Source organism: Lupinus angustifolius, chromosome LG07 (genome assembly GCF_001865875.1).
Source record: "Lupinus angustifolius cultivar Tanjil chromosome LG07, LupAngTanjil_v1.0, whole genome shotgun sequence".
NCBI lineage: Eukaryota > Viridiplantae > Streptophyta > Magnoliopsida > Fabales > Fabaceae > Lupinus > Lupinus angustifolius.
Window position 1 is genome coordinate 16,254,850 of NC_032015.1, and position 7,413 is coordinate 16,262,262.

Sequence of the window (7,413 nt, forward strand, 5' to 3'; positions counted from 1 at the left end):
TGCCGGAAAATTACTCAGAGATGCTGATGGCAATGTCAACCTAAAACCTCCAACTAAATATGCAAATATCTTTGATGAAGAGTATTGGAAGTCTTTTGTCACCCTACGCATACAATACGAGTCTTTCCTGGTAAAATCGTATTCTTTGTATTGACTTTTGTATATATGTTTTTGTATATGATTGCTTATATTAATGTTATTTATTATTTCAGAATTTAAGTAATAAAAACCGCAAGATGGCATCCAAACCTTTATATCCATACTAAGCTTCTCGAGTGGGGTATAGAGGAATCGAGGAAAAATTGTAAGCATTGTTAATTTGTAAGTACATTATTGGTTATGTTTTGTATGCATATATATCTAATTACATCATTATTGATTATGTTTTGTTAGTTGGAGAACAAAAGTGATACACCTATGACTCCACATGGAGTAGAACTCTATGTTCTATGGGTGGGTGCCTGTAAGAACAAGGATGGTGTCATCGACAATGAAGAAGTTCAAGAAGTGGCAAGACGTGTTGTAAGTGCTCATTTTTTAATTATACTTAATTTCCATACTTTATTTATCAAAATGTGATTAATTAACATTATGTTTTTTCTTGATTGGTCAGGTTACCCTAAAAGAAAAGAAGACAAACCTGAATAGTCGCATAATACTTGACAAGGCACTAGGACTGCCTATCTACCCTAGCTGTATTCAAGTTGTAGGATTTGGGGTTAGCCAGCGGACATTTGTACCCCCATCCAAAGCGTGCAACCAAAGCCCAAATGAGCCAGGTTCAAAATCAACTAGATGGCGTCATGGAACGGTTCAACGAATTTGAGCAATCAATGAAGGCGAAGGAAGCTGAGTGGCAACGACTAGCTAGTAATGCTAGCACTGTTCCTTCAATCGTCAATGAGAGTTGCACACCTGCACCTTACAACACTCTCATTCTGATTCCCATTCCTGAGGTAATTTAGTTAACTTATTTTAATTAGTCGTTAACTAATTATATGTTTTAACTTATATACAGAGAATCAATTCTTGCAAACTTTTCTTGATACCCCAACTAGTCGAGTAGTGGGTGTTGGGAAAGTGCACAAGTCGGCCGATGTTATGCTACATAATGTACGTAATACACGCCATCATGTGAAGGTCTCGATTGACATTGCAATCGATGATAATGCGTTGCTGCCAATTCCTCTCGAAGAATATATCTTCACAGTTGAGGGGCTATAGGCACTTTTGTGGCTTGGCCAATAGACCTTGTTCAAGTAATTCCTCCTAAGTTATGATTTTTCACCTTATGCTCACTCATATTATATATATATTGATCTATAGTTGATATACTTTTTATTGAATATTTCAGGAAAATGTACATTCCACCCCCATTAGCACCCAAATGTCTAAGCCATCTTCGAGGGATGTGAGCTTAAAGCCATCTACTGGGGATATGAGCTACAAGAAGACTACCAACTACTGTACTCAGCTGTTGGAGCATGTACAGAAGTTGGGAGATGATATGATAATTATATCAATTCCCAAGGAAGTCTTCGGGGATGACATTATGAATATGTTGGCATCAATGAAGTTAGGGATGTATATAAACGTGATTGTATAGGTGCAACTACTGTATGTATATATATGAGGTAAATTATGTTTTCTTACCTTCTCACTTTTGCATGACGGTGCGTTATGATTAACTAACATTTGTGTTATATGTATTAGATACTTGTATGAAAATTTTATTAAGGTAAATAAGGAAAATGTGATGTTCATATCCCCACATCTTAACGCTTTGGTGTCGGGTGACAAAAATGAGATTGGGAAAAAACATAATGAATTACAGATAATTTCCTCCATCATAAAGAAGATGCAGATTTATTTCTTGCACCTTTTAATATCGGGTGATCATTTTTTAATTGTCTTTTATATATCTTTGTTTAGTATGGTTGTTGTGCTTAACATTTCCTAACCATGTACATATATTTTCTTAGGGATCATTGGGTTTTGGTTGCCATCAATCGGGTCAATGAAGAAATATACTACTCTGACTCATTGGCATATGGTGATATGAACAACTACCCCGCTGTGAAAGAGATGTTTTCTAGGTAAGTGGACTACTCATTTAAACTTTTAGTTAAACTTTCACTTTCATTTTTTTGTTTAGTAATTAAGCACATTTTCTATTGGTTAGTGCGGTGAGAGTTTACAGAAGCTTTAGTCGTGCTAGAAACAAGATACCAAGTCCCAAAATCAGGTGGACTCGTATAAAGGTATTGACACAAATCATCTCAAACAATTATATTTGTAATGGCCAACTAATATCATACTTATATGTTTACTTCATTTTAATTGTAGACCCCTTGCTAAACAAACGAGGTAGATTGCGGCTATTACATACTGAAATTCATGAAGGAGATCATTCAGCAATGGCCAACTAATGCAATCTAGATTGATGGCAAATTATATACAGATGATGAAGTCAACCAGATTAGAGAACAATGGTCAAACTTTGTACTTATTTCTGTTGACAAATCATAGCTAAATGTATAGCAGATTAGTTATGCACAGATTGTAGCTTAGGGAATTCAATGTAATGTATATATTTTGGTTTATGTAATTAATGTAATTCAATTAATGTAGCACATATTGTAGCACAAATTGTAGCTTAGGGAATTCAATTCAGTGTAAACATTACATTGTAATTAATGTTCAATATATAAATTCAGTTGTGTTCTTATATTCATTTTGTTGTCATGTTCTGTTTCTGTATGCATTCAGGTTATTTCTGTTGTTTGCGTAACTGTGTAGAATTAGGAATAATGGTCTTCGACAGTGCTTTTTTTTATTGCGCTGTCGTTATAACAATACAACAATGTTTTTTAACAATATGTTGTTGATTACAATGAATTCAACAAGGCATTTACCAAATATCATTGTTGATAACGTTGAATTCAACAGTGCATTCACCAAACAACGTTGTTGAATACTTATATCTCATTTATTCTATTTTAGCTATACAACAGTGCATTCGGTAAGAAGCGTTGTCGATATTATCAACAAAATTATTTCCTCTACTTAACATAGTGCTTAATCGATTAATTGTTTGAATGTCATTTATTGTCATTATTTATTGATCTATATATTTAATTAATTCTCATTAATCGAATGTCATAATGTAATTACTAATTTGAATTTCATTAAAAAAATTATTATATCTTCCACAACGTTTCCTTAAGATTGCGTTGTGGAACACTTACCTTCTTTATATTTGAATGGGGTGTTCTTCCACAATATTTCCTTAAGGTTGTGTTGTTGATTAGGTATCATTGATAGCGCCACCTTCACTATGCACTGTTGATTTTGTATCATTGACTGCGCCATCTTCACTATGCGTTGTTGAAGATACTATCAGACCCTAAAAAATTATAATGTTCCCGCATTCTCACACATTCATTAGCAATCCCAATACTCATTCACTCAGCAGCGAAACACATTTACTCTCCAAATCGACCTCGAAAGTAATTCAACCTCAAAATCATTTACTCATTCAACACCGAAAATCATTCACTCATTCGAAAATCCTTCACTCGTTTAACCTCAAAATCATCATTCGCGCATTCAACACCAAATTGAAAGTGAGTTTCTCATATAGTTATTTGCCTTTTTAATTACATTATATTTAGCTTGTATTGAGTTATAAATATTTTCCTTATAAATGAGTGAAAGTGATTTCACTCATTTAGCTTGTATTGAGTTGGGGTTTCCGAGTTCCGAATCATTTAGTTTATATTATGAGTTAGGATTCTCCCATTTTTAATTACATAATAATGCATTTGCTGTACTTGGTGAGCTTAACTCCAGAATTTAGGGATTTATGCTCATTATATTTTTTCTTAAAAGAAAATGGATGAGTGTCAATCGATTGACGAATGAGTATGAAGAAGGAATGAAATCATTTGTTAGGTTTGCAATTAAGAATGTTGAAAACCCTAGTAGAATTGCACGTCGTTGCTTAAGATGTTGTTACTCAAACCGAATTACTCTAAATGAGTTAAAATTTCATTTAGTATGTCAGGGTATTGATCAAAGTTACACATATTGGACAAGACATGGTGAGACGAGAGACGTTATAGATTGTGATGATGAGATGCATATGAAAGACGATCGTTTCGAGGAAATGGCAAACGTTGTCGAAGAGGATCTTCAGGATTGTCTTGAGATGTTTCAGCGATTGATAAGTGATGATGAGAAACCATTATATGATGGTTGTACTAAATTTATAAGATTGGCAGCGGTGTCAAGGTTGTATAAGTTAAAATCTGTTAATGGATGGACTGATAAGAGTTTCACTGACTTGCTTGCACTTCTGAAGAATATGTTGTCGGAAGATAATATGTTCTCTTCTCGAACCTATGATGCAAAACAAATGTTACGCTCCATAGGCATGGACTAAACTAGTATACATGCTTGTGAAAATGATCGCATCTTATTTTTTAATGAGTATGCTTCATTAAGGTTTTGTCCTAAATGTAATGCATCACGATATAAGAAGGAAGACTCAATTCCCAAAAAGGTTGTATGGTATTTTCCCATCAAATCAAGATTCAAGCGTATGTTTAGCAATGCCAAAGATGCAAAGAAGTTGACATGGGAATTTGACATGACATGATGAAGAAAGGATTAAAGATGGAAAGCTTCGGCATCCTACAGATTCTCCTCATCAATGGAGAAAATTTGATCACGACTATCCTAGTTTTGGTCAAGAATCAAGAAATCTACACCTTGCATTGTCAATGAATGGAATTACCCACATAGTGTTCAAAGTTGCTCCCATGGTATGTAGCTAGTGATGTTAGTGATATACAACCTACCTCCTTCTCTATGCATGAAGCGCAAATATGTTATATTATCTTTGTTAATTTATGAACCTAAACAACCAGGAAATGACATAGACATATATTTAGCTCCATTAATTGAAGACTTGAAGCAAATGTGGGAGACATTCATAAATGTATATGATGCGTATAGGGAAAAAAACTTCAACTTGAGGGCTATGTTGTTCGGAACAATCAGTGATTTCCCTGCATATAGTAATATGTCTGGATATAGTATAAAAGGACATTTTGCATGTACTGTATGTGAAGACAATATTCTTTCAATGAGGTTGGAACACTATAAGAAGAATGTCTTCCTTGGTCATTGTAGATTTTTGCCTTCAAATCATCATTATCGACGATGGAGAAAAGCATTTGATGGAAACAATGAAGAAGGTCGTTCTCTTTTCCGTTGACAGGTGACCAATTATTTCAAAAGCTAAAGGGTTTGAATACTAACTTTGGTAAACCTTTTGAAAAAGAAATTGTCACAAGTTGGTGGATGAAAAGGTCAATCTTCTTCGAATTGCCATATTGGGGTTCATTATATGTAAGAAATTTCCTCGATGTTATGCATATTGAAAAATATGTGTTTGAAAATATTCTTGGTACCTTAATCAATGTCCCTGGCAAGACCAAAGATGGCTTGAATGCAAGGTTGGACTTGGTTAGTATGGGAATAAGAAAGGAATTGGGAACGATAATGAAGGGAAAACGTACATTTCAACCTCGAACAGCTTATACTTTGTCGAGGAAGGAGAAAATGGAATTTTGTAAATTTATTCTTGGTGTTAAAGTTCCAGAAGAGTTTTCTTCCAACATTCAGAACCTCGTATCACTGATAGACCTCAAGTTAAAAGGTCTTAAATCTCATGATTGTCATGTACTTATGGAGCATTTCTTGCCTATTGGAATACGATCATTTATACCTAAAAAAAGTTCGAGGAACCATAACTAGGTTATGCTTCTTCTTCAAGGCAATTTGTAGCAAAGTGATTGACCCTAAGAAATTACCTGCATTGCAAAGACAAATTATTTTGACTTTCTGTGAGCTTGAAACTTCCCTCGTGAACTTCTTAGCGAGTGAGTGAGACGGCGCCCAAATGATGCCCACAACTTCCCTCGTGAACTTCTCTGAGGACATAATCCGCCCGCTCTGGACCAAGGCATTTGAGTAAGGGGGCGGTGAATCCTCGTCGATATAATGTTCCCCGGGGCAGGGTGTACCAAGAGGAACACCTGAAGAACCGTTGTTTTTCCTTCATGTCGGGAGGTACGGTGCCATGGAGGATGTATCGGATGAAAGGGCCCATCCAGTCGTCTGGGATCTCTACCCGTTCTACTGCCATGACACTTGGGTGGTAGACCGTTCCTTGGATGACAGACCGATTGTTCCTGAGGCATTTGGTGCTGGCGAGTTTGGACAGGATATCGGCTCGGGCGTTGCTTTCTCGGGGTATATGTTGAATGGTTGCTTCATCGAAGTTGGCCATGAGCTCCTTCACCTTGAGCAGATATTTTCCGAGGAGGACGTCCTTGGTTTGATATGCACCTGAAATTTGAGATACAGCTAATTGGGAATCGCTGCAAATTAATACCTTACGGGCGCCCACTTCCTTTGCTAGTTGTAGCCCGGCAATACATGCCTCATACTCCGCCTGGTTGTTGGACGTTAGAAATGTGAAAGTAAGGGAATGTTCAATGGTTACTCCTTGTCCACCTTCCAACAGAATTCCGGCCCCGCTGCCTCTTGGGTTAGAAGATCCATCGACGAAGATGGTCCATACCTGCTCCGGATCGCCCTCTGGTGCGGCTAGTTCGGCCACGAAGTCAGATAGGACCTGGCTCTTGATGGTCGTGCGAGGTTCGAAACGGATGTCAAATTGGGAGAGCTCTATGGACCATGTGATCATCCGCCCGGCCAACTCTGGCTTATGCAAAATTTGCCTGATTAGTCCTGACAATTGTTGTATGAGATTGGAAGTACTGGCGTAGTCTTCGTGTGGCGACCAACAACGCATATGCCACTTTTTCCAGATTTTGGTACCTTAATTCTGGGCCTTGAAGGGCTTTGCTTGTGAAATGGACCGGGTTTTGACCTTCCGTCGTTTCTCGTATCAGAACGGCTGCTACCGCTCCGTCAGATACGGCCAGGTATACATACAGGATTTCGTCTCGGAGCGGCTTGGAGAGAATAGGTGGGGCGGCCAGGTATTGCTTGAAAGTGTTGAACGCCGCTTCACAACTCTCAGACCATTCAAACTTCTTGCTCTTCTTCAATAACTGGAACAGCGGAAGTGAGTGTTTCGCAAGGGATGGGAGAAACCTGGACAGCGCGGCTAGTCGCCCATTTAAATGTTGGACCTCCTTGACCGTGCAGGGGCTTCTCATATCGATGATTGCCTAGCATTTGGACGGATTTGCTTCGATCCCCTGGCTGGTTAGAAGGAAACCGAGGAACTTGCCTGCCTCTACTCCGAAAGTGCATTTTTCGGGGTTTAGCCGCATGTTGTATTTGCGGAGTTGCCGAAAAATGCTTTCCAAAATG